General features: G+C 38.2%; 1 protein-coding gene across 3 annotated transcripts in view; it reads right to left on the reverse strand.

Moving 5' to 3' along the window:
* The window catches only part of IL1RAP (interleukin 1 receptor accessory protein), a 154150-nt gene that overhangs the window by 51448 nt on the left and 78416 nt on the right, over window positions 1–24286 (reverse strand). The gene's annotated exons all lie outside the window — the stretch shown is intronic.

The following is a 24286-nucleotide window of genomic DNA, read 5'->3' on the forward strand; positions in this document are numbered from 1 at the left end:
GATATAGCCAAAACACCCTAAATATCATATATGAATGAGTTGTTTTCCATTTCCATTCTTTCTTTTGCACTGAATTTTCACAATCCAATGTGTTTTACACATACAGCGCATCTCGGGTCATGTGCGTCCCCTGGATACCATGTTAGACTGCAGGACTTCAGACCTCAAGAAGCCAAAAGGTTTCAGTGACACTCACTGGGGAACAAAGGTTCTGCAGTTTCAATGACTCAGAGTCAAAGAAGTTATAATGCCTTTCATAATAGTATATATAAATAATAAAAACTAATCACTGTGCATACAGAAAAAAATGATAATAAATGACTTTTTTAAAGTATGATAAATGAATGGAGGGTTCTAGATGTCACCATATGGAGGCAAGAACAGAGAGGCCAGGGGTGATGAAGTACTAAAAGGCCCAAAGCAATCACCTCAAAAGAGTCTTCTTTTTTCCTTGCAACCCTTACCACGTACATACACATGCATACGTATGTGTGTGCATTTTTAACTATGTAATATTCTCTACATTTCAGCAGATATTAAAATTTTTCATCTGAAGTACAATTAGAAAGAACATACTTAATGTCATATTTTAAGTAATGATATTTTAAAATAAAATTGTTATACCACTTTTTAAATTATAACCAATGAAATAGTGATTGGCCATATACCAATATCTACCAAAAAAATGTAAACAAGCTTTCTTTTAAACACTGGTAATTCTATACTTTTCCTTTTTCACCCTAAACTTGTATTAATTCCACTATTTTCACACATAATATTATTTTACTTAAATATATTTTTGTTTTATAGTTTTTTAAACTTTTTCATCATCTTACTTTTCTGTGTAATTTGTGTCTTGAGAAGTTGAATTGTCTTATTATTGTAGTATACACAATTTAAATAATATATATTCTCAACTTTATAAGTAATTATTAATATAAAATGTAAAATTATATTAAAAATCATCCCAATAATAATCTTGATGGGCTATTTTTGAATGAGAGGGATTAGGCATTAGTTGAAAGTGTTATACGTAACTGTAAACATTGAGGAAATTTGTTGATACCCAAGACCAAAAGGAGTTTACTTTTTTCTACCAAGGTTATTCAGTTCTTTCAAGTCCTTTGGAGTTTTATGCCCCATTTCCATGTTTATAATCAAAAATTATTTTTAACCCTTTGAGTAGTGAATGTTTATGCTCACTGACCACCAGGAGTGAGGTTTTGGTTTGTTTTTTCCCAAAAAAATGAAATTAGTTCCAGTTACCATTTTATTAACTTAAAATCATGTTTGTTTGATAACCAATTTATGGAAACAAAAGAACATACATTGCCTTTTTTTTAATGTTGCCTTACACATTTTTAAAAAATAAATCAATCATACTCTGGATGGTCAGGAGGCTTGAGGACGTACATGAACGTTTGTACTATTCAAAGAGTTAATGACCTCACACTTGACATCTAAACCAGACATAATTTACCCTCCTCTCTCTAGCCACATATGTTGCAATTTGATACTATGAGTATTCTAATCAAGAAGGGGAGTCTATGTTTCTGCACCTTGGATCTGGTCTGTTCTTGTGACTTACGCTGACCAAGAAAATGCAGCAAAAGTGATTTTGTGTCAAATTCCAAGCCTAGGGCCTACAGTAGTCTTTGCTTTTTCTCTTGGAATCCTGCTACCACCATGAGAACAAGCCCAGTGCTATAGACTAAATGTCTGTATGTTTGTATTCTCCCAAAATTCATATGTTGAAGCCCTAATGTGATGGTTTTTGTAGGTGGGGACTTTGGAGAGTAATGAGACTATGAAGGTGGATCCCCCAGGATGAGATTACTGTCCTTTTGAGAAGAGTTAGTGTTCCTTCTCCCTCTCCTTCTCTCTCCCTCTTTTTCCACTCTTCTTCCATCCCTCTTTGCCATACGAGGACAGAAGGAGAAGGAAGCCCTTTGCAAACTTGGGGAAAGGTTCTCATCACAGACCTAATCCTTCAAAGCCTCCTGAACTATAACCGATGTTTGTTGTTTACCACCAAATCGTAGTATTCTTTTACAGCAGTCAGAACTAAGATACCCAACAAAGCTTAGAGTAAATAAGAAACCACTTGCAGTAGAGCTGAAGCACCCTAGCTGGTGGCTGGCCCACCTCCACCAGCCCGCTGTCTGGCCCACCTCCACCAGCCCGCTGTCTGGCCTTTCACAGCTGACCAAAGAGGAAAGAGCAAACCCCACCTGGATCACCCAGGCCAAGCTTCTGGTAGCGGAACTGCCCAGGCAACCCACAGACTCATGAGAAAAATACACTAGTAATGAATAAAATGAAGTTTGTCACTAAAATTTATGGTTGCTTGTAAGGCAACATTTTGAGCACAGCAGATAACAGAGAAAGCAACTAAATTAGTGGCTACTTTATTTCATAAAAGCAAAGGATTTGAAGCTTTATGACTTACAAGGATTTGTAAGTAACAAATCTCTAAATAAATACTAGGTCTGGGAATTTTTTTTTTTCTTTTTCTTAAGCTGGAAACGGGGAGAGACAGTCAGACAGACTCCCGCATGCGCCCGACCGGGATCCACCCGGCACGCCCACCAGAGGTGACGCTCTGCCCACCAGGGGGCGATGCTCTGCCCCTCCAGGGCATCGCTCTGCTGTGACCAGAGCCACTCTAGTGCCTGGGGCGGAGGCCAAGGAGCCTTCCCCAGCGCCCGGGCCATCTTTGCTCCAATGGAGCCTTGGCTGCGGGAGGGGAAGAGAGAGACAGAGAGGAAGGAGGCGGTGGGGGTGGAGAAGCAAATGGTCGCTTCTCCTATGTGCCCTGGCCGGGAATCGAACCCGGGTCCCCCGCACGCCAGGCCGACGCTCTACCGCTGAGCCAAATTTAACTGACTTTTCTAAGACTCAACAAATTGCTGTTATTTATAATTGCTATACTTTCATTTAGAAACTGCTTTTAAAAGCCAATATACAGAGAAAGAATTGTGATATCAAAATGTTATTCACATCAATACATACCTGATCATAAAATAATTTTATAAAACATCTACCCTATCACATTCTTCAAATTATTTCCAATAAAGCTGCGAAGTTGCAGAATTAGCTCATTCAATTTATAGAAAATTACAAACATAGTTTTTCAAATGACTATGTCAGGCTGCATACATGCATCCAATTTCACTTCTTTCTGAAATTCCACAAAAACTAAAACAATTTTTCAAGACATAACCCCGAGTAACAGCAAGGATGAGAGAAAAGGTAAAAACAATATCAAAATGAACACAAGATAATCAGTCCATTTAAAATGAAAAACCCTAAACCATCAGGGAAAAGCTGGAGAACAAACGAAACTGCAATGCAAGATACAGAAAAGACCCAAGAGGAACAGTCAGCAGCAAGATAAAAAATTACTAGTGCCGTTCACTAGTATTTCTGGGTTCTCTTGCTAGGCATATTGTAAGATTAAACTTGAATGCAAGTCTGAAGTAAGGATAAGCCATTTTAATGGCCAGAGTATATTTCACCATGTTCCCTTCCTTTCTACCTTGGCAAATGTGAAAGTACAGAAAGTGAGACTTTCTTAGCTTAGATCCCTTGATATGGGTGGAATATAGAGAAGAGCTTTGTTATGCTAAGTCATAGAAAATGGGGATTTGCTTTTATCAATATGAATAATCTAGTCTATCCTGGTTAATGCAATGTTACCTCAAAAATGAGGACATGGCAGAGGGTGGTGAGAAAAGAACAATCAGATCAGAGCTATGTCAAACGTGACAGCTTTTGCTCTAACCGCACTCTCCTAGCACCCAATGACGTTCCACTCAGCTTCAAGGATGAGAGCAGTGAGACCTTACCCACCAGGCAAAAGAAATCTGACTACCTTCAGAAAAACATTTAAGGCTTTTTTGTTTGTTTTTAAACCTTTTTTATTTATTGATTTTGAGAAAGAGAGAGAGGAAGAAGGAGAGAGAGCCAGACAGGAGCATCAATCCGCTCCTGTATGTGCCCTGACTGGGGACTGAACCTGCAACCTCTGCTCTTCCAGATGATAATCCAACCAGCCGAGCTATCCAGCCAGTGCTTAACCTCTTTAAGTTCTTTTTTTTTTAAAAGATTTTATTGATTCATTTTAGTGAGTAGAGAGAAAGAGAGAGAGAAGAGAGCGAGAGAAGAAGGGAGGAGCAGGAAGCATCAACTCCCACATGTGCCTTGAGCAGGCAAGCTCAGGGTTTCGAACCGGCGACCTCAGCATTCCCAGTTGATACTTTATCCACAGTGCCACCACAGGTCAGGCCAGGGCTTAACACTCTTTTTTGTTTGTTTGTTTTTTGTTTTTGTTTGTTTGTTTGTTTGTTTTTTCTGAAGCTGGAAATGGGGAGAGACAGTCAGACAGACTCCCGCATGCGCCCGACCGGGATCCACCCGGCACACCCACCAGGGGCGACGCTCTGCCCACCAGGGGGCGATGCTCTGCCCCTCCGGGGTGTCGCTCTGCCGCGACCAGAGCCACTCTAGCACCTGGGGCAGAGGCCAAGGAGCCATCCCCAGCGCCCGGGCCATCTTTGCTCCAATGGAGCCTTGGCTGCGGGAGGGGAAGAGAAAGACAGAGAGGAAGGAGGGGGGGTGGAGAAGCAAATGGGCGCTTCTCCTATGTGCCCTGGCCGGGAATCGAACCCGGGTCCCCGCACGCCAGGCTGCCGAGCCAACCGGCCAGAGCCTTAACACTCTTAATAGCAGTGGTTTGTTAACAAATTGCACAGCCACACCAACAGAAAAGCTCAATGTCAACAAGCCTCACCATCACATTTAGAATTTTATTTTTTCTTAATATTAAATTTTACTTTTCAATTACAATTTATATTCAGTATTATTTTAAATTAGTTTCAGGTGTATAGCATAGTGGTTAGACAATCATGTCCTTTACAGAATGGTCCCCCCAATATTTCTAGTGCCCACCTGGCACCATACAGAAGTTACTACAATATTATTGACTACATTCCCTAGGCTGTACTTTACATCCCCATGACTGCTTTGTAACTATCAAGGTGTAGCTCTTAACCCCTTCGCCTTCTTCAGATACTCTCCAACCCCCCTTACACCTGGCAACCACCAGTCTGTTTTCTGTATCTATGAATCTGTTTCTATGTTTTTTGTTCCTTTACTTTGTTCGGTAAATTCCATATATAAATTAAATTATATGGTATTTGTCTTTCTCTGTCTGACTTGTTTCACTCAGCAGAATACTCTCTAGGTTACTCCTTGCTGTCTCAGACGGTACGATTTCATACTTTCTATGGATGAATAATATTTCATTGTATATATGTCATACTAATTTTTAACCCATTCATCTATTGATGGGCTCTTAGGCTGCTTCTGTGTCTTGGTTATTGTAAATGATGCTGCATTGAACAAAGGGGTTCATTTATTTTTTTCAAGTTCGTGTTTTCAGACCCTTTGGATATATACCCAGAAGTAGAACTGCTGGGTCACAATGCAGTTCCATTTTTAATTTTTTTAAGGAACCTCCATACTGTTCTTTATAGTGGCTGCACTAATTCACAATCCTATCAATACTGCATGAGGGTTCCTTCTACTCCACATCCTGACTAAAACTTGTTTGTTGATTTACTATGACAGCCATTCTGATAGGTATGAGGTAATATCTTGTGGTTTTAATTAGAATTTTTCTGTTCTGACTAGGAGTGGCACAATGGATAGAGCATCAGACTAGGATGCTTGAGGACCCAAGTTCGAAAACCCAAGGTTCCTGGCTTGAGTGTGGACTCACAAGTTTGAGCACAGGGTTGCTGGCTTGGGTGTGGGATCCTCAACATGACCCCATGGTCGCTGATTTGAAGCCTAAAGTCACTAGCTTGAGCCCAAGGTCACTGGCTTGAGCCAGGGGTCACTGGTTTGTCTGGAGCCCCTTCCCCCCATAAAGGCACATATGAGAAGCCATCAATGAACAACTAAGGTACCACAACTATGTATGAGTTGATGCTCCTTATCTCTCTTCTTTCTTGTCTGTCTATCCCTGTCTGTTCCTCTCCCTCACTAAAGAGAGAGAGAGAGAGAGAAAGACAGAGAGAGAATTGTATTTGTCTGATAATTAGTGATGTTGAACATCTTTTCAGGTCTACTTCTCATCTGTATGTCCTCTTTGGAGGTGTCTGTTCAGGTCCTTTGCCCCATTTTAAATGGATTGTTCATTTTTTTGGCATTGAATTCTATGAGTTCCTTATAAATTTTAGAAATTATCCTTTTATCAGATGTATCATTGGCAAATATCTATCCCCACTCAGTAGGTTGTCTTTTCATTTTGATGGTGGTTTTCTTACAGTGCAAACCTTTTTCAGTTTGAAGTAGTCCCATTTGTTTATTTTGTGTGTGTGTGTTCTTTGTCTGAGGAGACATATCAGAAAAAAAATGTCAGAGTTTACTGCCTATATTTTCTTCTAGATATTTTATGTTTTTGAGTCTTACATTTAAGTATTTAAAATTCATTTTGAATTTATTCTTGTATATGGTGTAAAAAGGTGATCTAGTTCATTTTTTTCATTTGTATCAGCCAATTTTCCCAACACTATTTATTGAATAGACTTTTACTCCATTGTATGCTTTTGCCTCCTTTATCACATATTAATTGACCATATAAGGGTGAGTTTGTTCCTGGGCTCTCTATTCTATTCTGTTGATCTATGTGTCTATTTTTATGTCAGCACCATGCTGTTTGAGAAATATAACCTTGTAGTATAGTCTGATATCAGGTAACCTTATAACCTCCAACAAACTTATCCTTCATTCTCAATAGTGCTGTAGTTTTTCTGGGTCTTTTGTGGTTCCATATAAATTTTTGGTTTATTTGTTCTAGTTCTATGAAAAACACCATTGGTATTTTAGTAGGAATTACATTGAATTTATAGATTGCCTTCAGTAGAATGAACATTTTAACAATGTTTATTCTTCTTATCCAAGAGCATGGCATATATTTCCATTCATTTGTATCTTTTTCAGTTTCTTTTGTCATTGTCTTATAATTTTCTGAATACAAGTTTTACCTCATTGGTTAAATTTATTTCTAGGTATCTTTTATTGCAATTATAAATGGAATTATTTTCTTATTTTTTTCTAGTAGTTTATTACTGGTGTGTAAAAGTGCAACCAATTTCTGAATACTTATTTGGTATCCTGCTAAATTTCTGAGTTCATTTATCAGTTTTAGCAGGGGTTTTTTTTTGGTAAAATCTTCAGAATTCTCTATATATAGATAGTATCATGTCATCTGTAGTTTTACTTCTTATTTTTAATTTAGATTCCTTCTCTATCTTTTTCTTGTCTGAATTCTGTGGCGAGGGCTTCCAGTACTATGTTGAATAAGAGTGATGAAACTGAATATTCCTGTCTTGATTCTGATCTTAAGAGAAACACTTACAGTTTTTTTCTCATTGATGATAATGTTAGCTGTGGGTTTTTCAGTTATGGTCTTTCTTATATTGAGATATGTTCCTTCTATTCTCATTTTGTTGGGAGTTTTTATCATAAGTGAGTGCTGGTTTTTATCAAATGTTTTTTTCTGTATTTATTGATGTAATCATCAGATTTTATTCTTCTTTATGTATATGTGGTGTATTATGTTAATTGATTCATAATTATTGAATCATCCTGCATCCCAAGCATAAATCCCACTTGAAAATGGTATATAATCTTTTAAATGTGTTACTAAATTTTTTTGCTAATATTTTGTTAAGGATTTTTGCATTTATGTTCATCAGAAATACTGGCTTATAATTTTCTTTCTTTGTAGTGTCTTTATTTGGATTTGAAATCAGGATAATGTTGGCCCCATAAAATGAGCTTAGGAATCATCCCTTCTCTTGAAATTTTTGGAATAGCTCAAGAAGAATAGGTATTACTTCTTTTTTGAATGTTTGGTAAAATTCACTTGCAAAGCCATCCACTCTAAGAATTTTGTTTGTTGTGAGTCTTTTTTATTATTGCTTTGATTTCATTGGTTGTAATTAGTATGTTCAGATTTTCAGTTTCTTCTTAATTCAGTGTTGGTAGTTCACATTTACAGTCTTTAATCAGCTTTTAAATCAGTTTTTATAAATGAATAGCCATCCCGAGAACACATCTGAGAAAAATCTCAACCACAAAAAGTAACATCCAAATGAACAATTCAAAAGAAACCTTTTAAATTGAGAAAACAAAAATTATTTTTTTAAAAAAAAAAGCCTTTGAAAAGCGACCATCATTAACATCCTCTGAGAAATAAAGAAACTGCTGCATTCTCAAAACAAAATATGGATGACAGAACAAAGAAATGTTCAGAGAAAAAAGGCTCATTAAAATTAAAGATATGATTGCAGAATGTTAAATTTTAATAAGTGGCTTATTTTAAAGTTTAAGCTGAAACTTTTCTTAAAAAGTAGAGTAAAAGAAAAAAGAAATAGAAAAAAAGACAAGAAAATTAGAAAATCAGTCTAGAAGTGTCACCATCACAATAATGGGAGCCTTCCAAAGAAAAGAAATATATATATATATATAAAACCAGAACAAAAAACAAACAAAAAAAGAATAAAAAAGAAAATATCTCTTAGTTAACTAATTCAAAGGAATCTCAGAACAAAAATACATAACTTTCTAAATTAAGAAGACCTATCAATTCCCAAAATACAGTGGATGAAAACACACTTACATCACAAAAATATGTTTTAAAACTAGACAAATAAAAGATTATACAAACCACTGGAGCATAAAAAAAAGAGGGAAATAGTTATATACCAAAAGACCAGAAACCAGAATGCCTTTAGAACTCTCAAAAACTGGAAACTAGACTATAATGAAGCAATTCAGCTAAATGAAAAATATTTCAAATCTTGTATCTAAACCCAATGAAACAATCAAGTGTGAAGGTACCATTTTAAAACACATAAAGACAAAGTAATTTTATATTCCATATGCTCTTTATCAGGATGCTTTTGGAGGAGGTATACCATCAAAATGAGAAAAATATATCAAGAAAGTAAAACCATAGAGTTAAGGAGTAGAGACACAACTTGAGAGAGGGGAAAGGGTCATTGAGTAATAGTGAAGGAGACGCCAGGATAACAGCTGTGCTGTAGGGCTTGGTGACGATCAGTGCAAGTAGGAGGGAACGGAAAACTCCAAATAACAGGAAATAACTCTAACTGATAGATTGTCTGATTAGATTAGCTCTGTAGAAAATTATCCTGAAAGATAATTAAAAATTATAGAAACTGTTACCAAAAGATACAGATTAAAAGAAGCATATGAAAGCAAGACTATTAATAACTTCAAAAAATAAGAAAGGTAACATAATTACAGTTAATTAGTATGTTTTCATATATTAATTAAGTGATTATTAATTCAACCAAATATTGTAATAGTATTACAAAGAGAGGAATGGGTAGGGAAAGCAGAGGAAATAGCAGTTTAAGAGAGGCAATCCTCATTTATTATAAAGTGAAAAAGTCTTGCCTGAATGAAAAATAAAAACTTACACCAATTAGTTAATAAAATATAGATTGGAAATATTAGAACATATAAAATAGTAAAAAAATGGTTGCCTATGAGGAAGACAATGAGTAAGAATAAGGAAAGTTAAGGCAAAAGGAATACAATTATGTTGGTATTTTAATAAACTAATCTTAAAAAAATCTGTGCATAATTTGCTTTAAAAATAATTAAAATATTACTAAGTAAAAAAAGGAAAGATGGAAGAAAGGAAAAAAGGTAGGAAAGAAACATCCAGTATTTTATACAATTGGCAAAGCCATTTTCAGTGTCAAACCATTCTAATTATACCTACCTTTTATTTTTTTAATTGAGAGGAAGGGAGATAGAAAGATAGACTCCCACATGAGCTATTTTTAGCACTTCAGCTCAGAACAACTGAGCTATCCTCAGTGCCTGGGGCTAAGGCTCGAACCAATAGAGCCACTGGTTGCAGGAGGGAAAGATTGAGAGAAGGAGGAGAGGGAGGGGGAGAGAAGCAGATGGGTGCTTCTCTTGTGTGCCCTGACTGGGAATTGAACTCAGACATGCACATGCCAGGCCAATGCTCTATCCACTGAGCCAAACTGCCAGGGCCATCATACCTACTTTCTGTTAGAAAAAAAAAAAACAGTTTAATTTTTAATTCCGAATATTGGATTAATGCATATTGGCATGAAAGCTACTCACTATTGAATTATCATGTATAGTTTAAAAGAGAAGGAGAGATACAGTTGGACAGTTGATGGAGTCTAGATGCAATAAAATGCTACTGCCTTCCATATTTCATTTAAAAATATATATTGTTTATGCAGATCCTAAAGGCATCACTCTCAAGAGCTCTAAAGTATTTGTTCAAATTTAGATAATGGTAGAGGCAACACTATTAAATGAAAATTATTATCCTTCCTGCAATCCAACTATATAATATATCTTAACTCAGATCACCCCAAGTTAGGCCAGTAGACCACAGTTCTGATGTCATGACTCACTCTTAACAGGAACACTGGTAAATTGAAGAGAAAGAGGAAGCCTTTCTGGAGGTTAATGTTACCTTAATTAAAGGAGACTTTCTGACACTAATATTACAAATTGTAATTTTGTTTGACCTTGGAGGTCTTTATAGCACTGGGCAATGATTAATAGAAAGATACATTAGAAATGACATGTGCATTTATTTTTTAAAGTAGGAGAATGCTAATTATAAAACAGAAGATAGAAAAAGAGAGCTAGCATGATATCCCAACCACAAGTATGTACTCAGACTAACTTAGGAAGAAGTATGAAATTGGGTTTTGGCAATCACTAGGGCAGACTGTGGCAGAGACTGGCTAAATGTTCATTAATCCTGTTTTCTCTTCCTTGGCTTATATGAAAACTACATATCCTGAGCAATTGGGTTGGGGCCATGTAATTTAGTTCTGGCCAATAAATATGGCCAGAAATGTTGTACAATGTCTACTTCAAGCATAATCTTTGGTGCTTTCTCTTTCCCTTATATGGAGACCTTGAAGGGCAGAAGTTTTTGAAAAGGGGAGCATCAAAAGATGAAAGGAGCCTGGGTCCCTACCATTGCTCAGAGCAGAGATGCTCAGGAATTCTATCTCACTTTCAAAGAGTTGTAATTGAGTGAAAAATAAACCTTTATCGTGTTAAGCCACTGTGATCTATTGTAGAAGATATTTGTTATAGCAACTAGTAATGCCTATCTCGACTAATAAAGGAATGCAGAAGTTTTCTTTCAAAAAATAACTTAAGAAGTCAAAAACAGACACTTTTAAAAATGACATTTGTTAAAGGCCTTTGCATACTTAATTTAAAATACAGATCAATAACCAAGAGTTTTGGCTAACACCATAGACTTAACATCTTTTCAACCAAATTAAATGGAATACAGTTTAAAGATGAACAGAAATGACTACACCTGCTACGTCTTCCCTTTTCAGAATATTCATGAATACATCTACAAAGTGGATCAGACTCCTTTATAATAGGGATAGAAAGCATACATATTAGTATTCATAAACATTAGCAAATGGTATTATTTTGAGCTTCTCTTCAGGGTACTTGCCCATTAGAAATTAGTTCTATGAGTTTTTAAGTTTCTCTAGACAGCCACCTGAGGGCATTTTGTCAGAGCTTTTTAAATTATTCAATGAACAAATAAATATAAAATCTATAGCACCAGGCTGGAGTGTCATGCAATACCAAATTAATGATATGACTCTCTGCAGGCACCAGCGGAAGAAAAGACTGGGGAGAGGCTGTTATGCAAACAGATTTGTCTCTAATAATTGCAAAGGGGCAATGAATTGTTAGCACAGTGGATTACTTTTTGGTTTAAAATGCCCCTTCTTATCCAGTTTACTCTCCAGTAGAAGTTCTCTTTAAATTGGCCCCTCGATGTAGGGAATCACAAAATCATCATTTCTCTCAGCCAGAGGATTTCTTAAGGCTGAGGTTTCGGGCATAAAGGGCTAATGGAAATGTGCAAAGCCTTGCAAAGCCAAGTCACTGGAAAATCCAACCCACGCTCCTGACAGCAATTAGCATTTACATAGCAGGGTATACATTTTAACTAATTAATCTCACAACACCCTCTTGGGCTTTCATGCCCATTCCCACATTACATGCCAGAAAACAGAGACAGAGAGATTAATTGACTTACTTTTGGCTAAGTGGTGGCACAAATAAAAGCTGTCTGAACACAGATCTAGAATGCTTGTTGCACATCTATGCTCACACATTCAAATCAAGATCTTCCCCCTGTATTTGTATTTATTAAATATTCACAGAGAGCCTGCAGGGAGCAAGGCACTGTGCTGGGTGCTGAGCAGACTCCTAGATATAAACGCTCAGGAAGCTCGGGTACAGAAGCAAAAAGAAAAAGGTTTAAATACAGAAAAGCCTAATGTGCAATTAATTTCTATTACGTTATTACTTGCCCTGTGCCATATATACTTGTCACATCATCTTGGAAAAAAATACTGTCCCTCTCAGACTCATTTTCTGCAGGTATAACATGCCTATTTCCTACTGTTGTGTAAGAACTAAAGGACTAGACCTATGAAAGGGGCTCAATACGTATTAGCTATATCTGCCTGATAAATCTGAACGGGTCCTTGACCATCAAGAAGTTAACAATCTTGGGGAAAAAAAGGGCATAGACACAAAATTAACTAAGTGAAAATGTCCGATGGAATGATCCAACAGTTAGAACAGGATTCCAGAAGGATTATATTGTATTATATTAATATTATATGTTAACATAATTGTATTATATTAATATTATATGTTATCATAACAGGGTTCCCCAAACTTTTTACACAGGGGGCCAGTTCACTGTCCCTCAGACCAGTGGAGGGCCGGACTATAAAAAAAACTATGAACAAATCCCTATGCACACTGCACATATCTTATTTTAAAGTACAAAAAACAAAATGGGAACAAATACAATTTTTAAAATAAAGAACAAGTAAATTTAAATCAACAAATGACCAGTATTTCAATGGGAACTATGGGCCTGTTTTTGGCTAATGAGATGGTCACTGCCCGGTTCCATATTTGTCACTACTAGCCGTAACAAGTGATGCAAGTGTGCGGTGCCGCCACATACAGTGCTCCTCTCACTGACCACCAATAAAAGAGGTGCCCCTTCTGGAAGTGCGGCAGGGGCCAGATAAATGGCCTCAGGGGGCCGCATGCGGCCCACAGGCTATAGTTTGGGGACCACTGTGTTATGCTATGCTACATTATATTGTATATTATATTATACTATGTTATATAATACTTATTATATTATATTTAGGGTGGTAGACAGTGGTCCTTAGGCTGGTTTGAGATCACAACCAGTCCCTTTTAATGGTTCATTCTGGAACCCCATGTGAATAAGGCCACTTCAAAACCTGTTTCATCAGCGCACATTCTAGTTGTTCTAAGCTGAGAGCAGAGACTAAGCCTAACGGAGTGGCTGGTTTTACATCCATTCTTATGTTTTGATTAATTTTGTTTTTCTAGTGGCACACATGGTTCCTCGGGAAATGTTAGCCTGAAACTGTGATCCAGAGAGAAACTACGATGTGAGCAAATTGGTTAGGCTGGCCAGCAATTTTGAATGAATGGCCTGAAGACAAAGAGTAAATCAACAAGTTAAGTGTGAGCAAGTTTCTGAAGCAAAATATAGGAATGCCAGACACTAAAACATTAGCAGGAATTCTAACAAAGGAGCAGAGAGCATTAGGGTTGGGGATAACATACATAATTCAAAGAGGTTTTGACATGCCCTGGACTTATGAATTCATTTAAAAACTATGTACTGAACATTCTCTGTGTCAAGTACTTAAGTAGGTGCTCAGGGAGCATTTGCGAGCAAAACACAGGCCTCATGGAGCTCACCTTCCAACACAGAGAGATGACAATAAACAATCAACACGCTAAACATATTGGAAGGTCATAAGTCAGTGGGACAAAGCAAAACACAGAACCTGTTATAGGGTTCAGGGAAGAGGGATTGGGGGAGATGGGAGAGTTTGGAGTATGCAGTTTCAATAAAGGTAGTCAGGGTAAGTCCCTCAACTGTTATAAACCTCAGTTTTCACATGCAAAAAATAAAGCTTGTAGAAGTACAGAGCAGTAATCAAAATGAACGAGCCTAGGGAATCAAGTACCATAGAAACTGTGAAGGTCTGGGCACATGTTAGTTACAAGTAAACCGTGAACTGTCATTTTCTATGGGACCCTTGGAAAATTATTTCTTCTCCCCAGATCTATGGCAGAGACACAAGACATGTCCCATTGACCATGTCCCCACGCTCCCCTTTTTCTTTTTTTTTCTTTTTTTTTAAATTTATTTATTCATTTTAGAGAGGAGAGGGAGAGAGAGAGAGAGAAGAGACAGAGAGAGAGAAGGGGGGAGGAGCTGGAAGCATCAACTCCCATACGTGCCTTGACCAGGTGAGCCCAGGGTTTTGAACCGGCGACCTCAGCATTTCCAGGTCGATGCTTTGTCCACTGTGCCACCACAGGTCAGGCATTCCCCTTTTTCTAGAGAGTGGGAATCTTCAGTTGGGCACACATCGCCATTCAGAATGAAGACTACATTTCCCAGCCTTCCTCTCACTTGTCCGTGGTTAGCTGAGTTCTGGCCTATCCACTATGTTTGAAATCATTATGTGGTCGATTCCAGGAACCTTCCTTGAGAGACCCTGGCATGTTCCTATGTTTTCCATGCTGCTGCTACCTCTCATGTCTTCCGTCATGCTACGGCACAGGCGGATAAGACAGGTGAAGCTACACCATGGATCTAAAGAATGAAGGCCACCCCTAAAGAAGGTGGAATGTGAAAGTGAAGAAAGTATGGAGCTGCCTGAACAGCACTGAACTTTATACCTCTGGATTTTACACGAGAAATAACTTTTTTACAGCCTTGCTACTCAAAGTGTGGTCCACCACCTGTTAGCATCAGCAGCACCCCTGGGGAGCTTGTCAGGACTATAGACTTTCCAGCCCCACCCAGACCTCTTGAATCAGGATCTACAATTTTACAAAATCGCTAGGGGATTCCAATGCAAATTCACACTGTAGAAATATTAGTTTAAACCTTTAAAACTGGTTATTTTGAATTTTCTTTTTTTTTTTTTTGTTTTGTATTTTTTTTTTTTTGTATTTTTTCTGAAGCTGGAAACGGGGAGAGACAGTCAGACAGACTCCCGCATGCGCCCGACCGGGATCCACCCAGCACGCCCACCAAGGGCAACGCTCTGCCCGCCAGGGGGTGATGCTCTGCCCCTCCGGGGCATCGCTCTGCCGTGACCAGAGCCACTCTAGCGCCTGGGGCAGAGGCCAAGGAGCCATCCCCAGCGCCCGGGCCATCTTTGCTCCAATGGAGCCTTGGCTGCGGGAGGGGAAGAGAGATACAGAGAGGAAGGGTGGGGGGTGGAGAAGCAAATGGGCGCTTCTCCTATGTGCCCTGGCCGGGAATCGAACCCGAGTCCCCCGCACGCCAGGCCGACGCTCTACCGCTGAGCCAACCGGCCAGGGCGAATTTTCTTATTCATAGCTGATCATCATCCTACCTGATAACAATGTCCTTATTTCATCTGTTAAAAGTCAGTTGTTGAATTATTTCTGAGGTTTCATCCACCCCATGAATCTATCTTTTTTTATTAATATTTACATTTAAAAACATATTCTTGTTTTGTTCCTCAGTAGAGAAAATATATTTAAAAGATCTGGATATTTTTCTAGCAGTGTCCTGTTAATAAATCACCAGTTTTCAAAAATATCTACACAGTACATTTCCTAAAGTATGATTTAAATGGAGAGCCATACAAATAAAGGTTTAGAAACCTTTATTTAGGAACTTGGTAGATTTCAACTAAGCTGCCAAAAGGAGAGAAGTTAGGGGTGGGGGAGGAAAGCTGGGGTGGCTGGGAGCATCCGTCAGACAGCCTCCTGCTGCTTGTACTGTTCAACAAGACTGAGTTAATAACTTGACAGATGGCTTTCCTGGACCAGATCATCAGACATACCTTACTCCCACCAAAAAAGGAAGTTTTCTTGATTGAGTAATTTGAAGAAAATAAGAAACAGCCCTAAGTGGTTCAGAGGATTTGTCAGATAAGGAAAGAATGCCAGATCCAGAGAACGGGTTGGGGGAAGGGGTAGCCAGAAGCTACAGCTCCCGTTTTGCAGGGATTGTTAAAGTCTGTTGCAGAAACAAATTTCATTTCCAGTAGTGTACCACTCCTCCCTTCCACACTGAGAATGTATCTTTATATAATCTTAAAGACTGCTATTTTATATCATTAGAAGTGATATGCCTGACTAGTTAAAAAAATAAAAATAAAGAAATGATGTGGAGAAAGTCATTACCAGGAAAATGTGAAAACGAGGAAATAAAAAGGGTGAGGTGAAAAAGGAAAACGAATCCTAACATGAAAACAACCACAACTATAAAGTTTAAATTCAGACCATATGCCATTGGGGGGTGATACTTAAAGTTATAAAATTAAACTATCTAAAGGATGACTTAAAGTTGGGGTCCTTTAGAGTCTGATTAGGATTCTGGGACCAGAATTCTAGGATCTCTGAACATTTCATTCAACAATTGCCACATAGAGGTTCCTTTCTTAGTGTGTGAACATGAGTGCTATTTTCTACAAAGTCTCCCCTATGGCAGAGGACTCAAGAAAAACGCTGGGTTTCCTAGAGAATTTTATGATTCCCAGGTCTAGAGAGGCTTCTGAGGGTCTGCAGGATCTTCCTGGGTCCCCATCAAATCATTTCACAACTGACTGGTTATTGGAGAGCCAACAAGAAGACCGTTAATCATCACATGTTAATGTCCAAGAAAGATCCAACAGACACCCTTCTGAGCATAATAAGGAAGAACACAGAGTAACATTATCCAGTAGCCACCTAGAAAAGGCTCTGTTTCCTTACCATAGTGGCAGCAGGAATACACGGGTTAAAGAAGGGATTCTGGGTGTGCTACCTCTTTACCATGCTTCCATTATTTTCTTCTCTCATTTTTTTTAAATCACTGTAATGAGCTTCCTGGTACAGCTGAAGGGAATGATTTTCTTTGCAGGGCTGTTGTAACAATAAATAAGTTGGCTTATGTCAAGTGTGGCACAGTACACTGGGGAAACGCTAAGCAGCTATTAGCTGCTTTTTATGTTTTATTTCTTTTCCCTAAGCAATCTTTTCTAATCCATGATTAAGATGTAAAGATCCAATTACTAATTCTCATATAATAACAAAGCAGCCTTTGTTCTCTTTATTTTCATTATTACATAATATTTATTCAGGGTCCTAGGAGTGCTAAAGGGCTGTAAACAACATGTAGACAAAAACCTGGTCTCCGCCTCTGAATTTTCACTCAAGAAAAAGAGGTCAGCACTGAAGGTAAAGGTATTTTCTATATTGTCAGAGATTCCCAGGACATATGAGTCTTAGATGTGGTCGTGACCTCTGGTTCCAGTAGGATAGCTTGTAACACCCCAACTCCACAGATGAGGGGAATAACACTAAGAAAAGATAAAGGAAAGGTCTGATAGATGAGCCAACAATATCGGGATGAGCAAAAGTAGGTTAAATAACCAGCCGTCATTAGCTAAAAGGTGAATCACAAGTAAGGATACAAAATAACAGTAAGTAGACAAATAACAAAACTAAATAATATAATAATTAATAAATAAATAATAATACAAGAATACACTCCATGTTTCACGTACCCACAAGTATAAACCTACTTTTGCCCTACCCTGCACATGACAGAGATCAGGAAGGACCAAATCAAGACTCTTGTATCCCGAAATCCCTTTCCATAAGGAGTTCACTGTAGCTAGGCCTTGAAGTCTGACAATCCTAGTTCAAATCTTTGTTCTGACACTTCTTAGCCATATGAGTATGTGCAAGTAAATTAAAATATTCCTGTGTCTCAGAGAAGGCTGGTTTGAAGATGAAATGAGACCATGCTTTTAAAGTGTTTAGCAGAAAGCTGTTCAGTAGTCTTTGCTATTATTGTTATATTCCTCTGTGTCTTAATTCCAAACTAAGGGTGGCTAATTTCAAAATGAATTTGGCCCAACAAATATTGATAACATTTAATCTATGGGATCTCACCTCTAACAAAGTACTATAGTTGAGGGTGTTAGATTTCAAGCACTTTTAAAAACATTTAAAACACTCATCTCATTTTACAATAAGGAACCTACATCCATAGATCTAATTTGATGAATGTTACAGAGCTCATGATAGACAAGCATAGAGTCACTTCTTTTCAATCCAAATGTCAGGTACTTCCTGACATCATCACAGCAAAATACATATCCAAGTACACATCTGCACAAACATTCACAGTTGATACTGGAAACGTAACTACTGCAATAGTTTATTTCTTCTCAAAACAGAGGTTGAAATGGACACACACACACACAAAAAGCAAAAACAAGTAAACAAAAAACAAACCCAGGAAGAATGGAACAGATAACATAATAATGGCCATAGAAGATAACTTTGATTTATTCAGAGTGATTAAGCCATATAATTATCCTTTCCTCCCTCTGATTTTACAGGTGAAGAAGCTAATATGGGTCTTTCCTTGAGGCTGACAGTAAGATAGGTGGTGATGCTGTCCACAGGTGTATCAGCTGGAAAGAAGGATCCTATATCTCAGTGTCCTCATATGTAACAGTACATCAAGCAAAATATGAAGCTAATAAAAGTACCTGTCCCATAGAACTATTGAAAGTGGTAAAAAGCATTATAAACAAAAATACTACATGTTCAGGGACATAGCAAGAACAGTTACACTTATTACATTGATTTTTAGAAATGAGAAAATTAAGACCTAAAAAGATAGCAAGGAATTCTATCTTTGTGAGGCTTTTTGTTTTATTTTGTTTTGCATTTTACCAGAGCTGGGGACAAAAAATTCAAAATTAAGATTTGAGTCCTAAAAGGTAGAAAGCTGTCTAAAAATGAACTGACTTAATCAGCATGAAGGAAATTTAAAGCCTTCCAAGTATTCAGTGATTCTCTACACCTTCCATCTTCACATCTCACTGCCCAGCTGGAGGGCGAGGGAGGCTAGTTTAGTGAAAGTTCATCAGAGGCCTTAGACTTGCAATTAGAAGCCATGTGATTCCCCCGTGTCAAAATTTTCAGCCATCTTCTATGCACAACTACAAAGTCAAAGGGAAGAGCACCAGTGAGCCTTGCCAGCAACCTCCAAGAAATTCTCAGGAAATTGCCTGGAGTGTTGGGTGTTTGAGATCTTCATTAGCTGCCAGAGGAAGAGATGCAAGCTACAATCCTGTCTCTGCATTTAAGAGAGGCATCACCTGTGAAATGCCAATACAGTCTCATTCAATTTTAATAATGTGTCAAACATGTAGATGTTTCTTGAAGGCTAGCAGCGAGAAGCAGAAAACAAAAGATTCCCAGAGAAAATTGGCTGAAGCAAGCATCAGAAGCTGAGCACATAAGAATCGGGCATTGGGTATGTCTGGCAGTGAATGCTGCAAGAGGAGCCTCATGAATCATCCAGTTCCATGACACGTTATAAAGAGAAGACTTTGAGACCAGAAGAAATGCCTGAATCAAAGACTAGCTTAGTACCAGAGGCAGGGTGAAACCTTCCAGATTCTTAGTTATTAGCTCCGTATCACACATGACTTCTGCTTATAAAGCCAACTGCAAAACAAGAGTTTACACTACAATTACATCAGATTTTGGTTTTCTTTTCTCCTGATTTGTCAGAGGTTGAATTTTTATACCTATATTTACATTCGGCTTTTGGATTTACTATTTTCTTTAGGTTGAGAATATTTGCCTCTTATATGATTATTGTTGAAGAGAAAGTGGAAGCTATGAGCCAACTTTTCTGAACTCTGGAGCCCTAAAACATAGAAAGCAAACAGGAGAAGGAACTTTCCATATATGAAGCAAAAGCAAATTCTAAAGAAATTAAAGTAGAATCACCTATAATATCACTTATATTGTCAGTCCTCTTTCATGTGGTACACACATTCCCTCTCTATTCACACTCACCAGAGGCTATTGCCCAATGTTCTGCCACTGAAAGAAAAAAAAAGCAAAATAATGACCATAAAGTAGAAAAAAAAAAAGAGAAATAGGTTCAAGGTCAGTAAAAGGGTCTGCATTTGTACCAGGAGGGCTTTTAGGAGCTTCATGGTACAACTATAACTCTCCGCGTACTATATTGAGAGAGAGAGAGAGAGAGAGAGAGAGAGAGAGAGAGAGAGAGAGAGTCCAGTACACTCATCTTGGGCTACTTTCAGCCTTCCAATGCCAAGGTTCTCTGCCTTGTGGGGACATGATAATGAAGGTGGCTGATTATAAACATGTTTTGTGTCCATACTCTTTTAGGCAGAAAAATGTTCCAAAATAATCACTTATGAAACATTGCCTTCTTCCCCTTACCACATAGCATCAAGGAGTACAAATCCATAATTGTAACAGAATCCACAATAAGTTACATTTTACATTTATTATATTCTTTGATCACAGAAGTAGGGGTCTGAGAGAGAGTCTCAGAGAGTGACCTGGGAAGCTCACAGTCCTATCAGGCAGCACAGCACCTTCTGATTCCAGAACCAGTCCTCTCTCCCCCACCCTCTCGTGGTCTCCGGCATCATACTCTAGTCTTTGACTTCCGGTTTGGAGACATTACAATTCCTTCCCTTAGATACTCTACTCATTGATTCTTTATGTTAACAAACATATCAAACTGTGTTCTTTCCTTTTGTCTTATAGAAAACTAGGTACTGAGCCTTGAATATAGGAATTCACATTCAAACAGATATCTTTAAACTTCTTTGCCACTAAGGTACATCTTGTAGTATTTTCTGTGGCGAATAACTACACAAGGTCAGAACACCCAATTTCTTGCCTTAACTCTGCCAATGTAAGCATCACTGTTATTATTATCACTACCACCACTACTACCTAATATGGCATGCTTTCCATATGCCAAGTATTGAGTGTTTTACATTTATTATCTCTTTTAATTCTTAGAACAGTTCTTTCCAATGGTTTGATTACTGTCCCAATTTAAGAAATGGGGAGCGAGCATGAGCCACAGATAAGTTAAAGAACATCCACATGATTACACATTATTAAATAACTTGAACAAGGAGGCCATTAGAGTGATGTGTGTCTAATAATTAAGCAGCCTACCTAAGTACACCAACACCTGAGCCTGTAATGCCTCAAGGTCACAAAAATTAAAACCTAAGGAAACCAGTCACAAACAGCCAACTAGGCTTTCTCAACTAATGCAACCGCTTAAGCCACAGCCAATCAAATAATTTCCTTGCATCGCTTCCCTCTCTTTATAAAAGTGTTGCCCTTAATTACTGCCCATGGAGTGCTCCTCACCACCTCCAGTTTGGTGATTCCCGATTCCAATCAATTTTTGCTCAAATATACTCTTAAAATGTTAAATACACCTGAGTTTATCTTTAACAACAGCAAGTAAGCAAGAGAGAAGGTTTCTAACACAGATCTGATTCATTCCAAAGTCTAAAATTTAAAACTGACTGTGACTAACTTTTTTCTTGGGTTCAGTTTTCTCATATATAAGAAGATAAAACCAGAGGATCTCTAACCCCTTCCATCCCTATATATGATGGGTTATAACTTTATAAACATTTTTCAGCCTGAATTATCAAAATGTAAAACAAATAGAGTGTTTTATGGTGGGCACCCATTCACAGAAACTGGAACAAACTGAGGGAGTCTCTCTAATGAGCAGCATAAAACACTTGATTAGTGGTTCCCAGCTTTAGAAGGCACCTGTCACAGCAAAGAGGCAGTGGGACAGATCACATCTGCTGAATTAGAGAGTGTCATTATCTAGTCCTGTTTCCAATGGAGATATTGAAGCTTTCTTCATGCTCAACTTTCCCTCACAACACCTACTTTTAAAAAGCAAAGGAGTTAGAAATGTAGTCTGTCCTCCAAGGCAGGTGGGTCCCCTGGGTGTTAGCCGCCTCTGTCTTATTAAGTATAGTCAGGCATGACTCAGCCCCTACATCAATTATCTGGGAGGGAGAACATTTCACGCTGGTAGAAAATCACCTTAAGCAGAACAATAGAAGGCTTTAAAGTAGACAATTAGAGCTGGTTTGCTTATGGAAAATCAAATCACCCCTTTCTTATCCTAGACAAAAAAGCATAATCACAGCCAATACGGAAGCAAGACTGCATATGTTTAGAACACATCAGATCATTATGTCACCTCCAGTTACAATTATCAGCTGCTCAGACACCTCTTTTGTCCGAGTCACAAAGCAGGTGAATGGTGAGGTTATGTCATGACCTATACAGTCAAGAACCTTCAGTGAGAATCATAGTTTATAACAGGCTCCAAAGAAAGAAGGGCAAGAGGGTAAAGCTACAAGGAAGACATGGTCTCAAAGATCTCACTATCTAGACAGCGTGGACAGACAGGCAAACAATCACAATGCAAAGCAAAATTAAATAAATGCTAACAAGAAAAAGCATGTCATAAGAGGGCAGAAAGAGCTCTTTATTCTGGAAGGCTGTGTGTCTGTATGTTGGGGGTAAAGGGGAAAACCCAATGAAGCTTTCACAAAGGAGATGGTATCTGATTTAAGCCTGAAAAATGAACAGTGTACTGACATTTACAAGAGAAGGAGTCTCAGCTGATGGAACATTGTAAGTAAAGGCAGAGAGGGTGAGGAAGTCTTGACCAGTCCATAAGTCAGCTGGGACTGGACTTCAGGGTGTGGGATGATTTAGTAGAGTGAGAGAATGAGAGACTAAAGTAGTTTAGGGTAAGAAATTCACTGTGACCTGGTAAGAACTGGCAGGCACTGATGGTACTTGAAGAATGAATAATGCATAGCCAGGATACCTATGGAAGAAATGAAGGCTGGATTGGGAAATACGACTGTGCCCTGAGGCTATCTGATGGGTCACACATACTTACAATTCTGCTCTGTTAAGAATGTGATTTCTTTATCCATTTGTCATGTCTTCTTTTATTTAAACAAATCACAAATAAAGACAATGACAGAAACCTAGGAGGGGGAAGAAGGAAGAGCTAGTAAAGCTAATGGCTTCTGAGGGCGTCCTTTTGCTCTACAGTTGCCAGAGCACAGGGCTGGGGTTTATCAAGATGAGAAAGACGTTGTCCAGTGCCTGTTCCTTCTCTATCCTTGTGAGGCCAGGGGCCGCTGCCATCGTGGGCATTCACATGCAGGTTTCCATTAGATTCAGGCAGATGGTAAAAAAACAATGGCACCAAAAAATGGTGGGCCATTTCTTTAATCTACTTTCATACCGGCTAACGAGCAAACACAAAGGGTTCCAAAACCAGGAGAATCTTCTCTGTTTTTTCCTAGAATCAAAGGCCCCCCACCAGTATTAGTCACCTCTGGTTTCCCATTTACACACCTTCTCCCTTCTCCTCTCTGCACAAACTGGCTTCTCCTTCTGCACCCTGCCATCTTGGCTTCCTTCTTCCTTCTCCTTCTTCTCTTTTTCCTTTTAAAACTTTGGTGTGAAACCCCTCCTCCAGCAAACATTAGCATAACAATGTCCCTTCTCAAGCAGAAAGGTAATCTGAGATTTCCAATCAACTACCCTGCTCTGAGGGCAAGCACCCACGTGGCTGCCCAACACATTTTAACAATAAAAGCAAACTCAAAAAACACAAATTTTACAAACTCATTTGCCCAACAATCCCCCAGTCCCCATCATCATAACTGATAACACACAGGGCTGTAGCTGGAGGTAGCCCTTTGTTATAGTTTCTGGAACCTAATTATCTAGAACTTTATTGCTTCTCTCCTGTGGAGCCTTTCCTCAAAGTATTTTAATAACCAGAAGCCTCAATGAACAGCAATGCTGTCATATAGCACACTGTCTATACATTCATTAGGGCATTCATAACACTGTTCTATGTGGTATAGATGTTTCAAGACCTGGATTCTCTTTCTAAATACCTAAAGGCTCCTTGTTAGTAAGACAGTTGTCTGTTCATCTTCATGGCCCCACTGTATCTGAAAAAGTCAAATGGTTTTATCAACATTTGAGTGGAGAAGAGAATAGTGATAGATTCAATAATGGGCCTGGAGACAGCTTTTCAAATAACTAGAATAATTAAATGTTAGCAAAGATAAGCCACAGATAAGAGAAAATTATTTAAACATAACATCTGATAAAGGACTTACACACAGATATAAAGAACTTTCAAAAGTCAATGAAAAAATAAGCTATT

Source organism: Saccopteryx leptura, chromosome 8 (assembly GCF_036850995.1).
Source record: "Saccopteryx leptura isolate mSacLep1 chromosome 8, mSacLep1_pri_phased_curated, whole genome shotgun sequence".
Taxonomy (NCBI): Eukaryota; Metazoa; Chordata; class Mammalia; order Chiroptera; family Emballonuridae; genus Saccopteryx; species Saccopteryx leptura.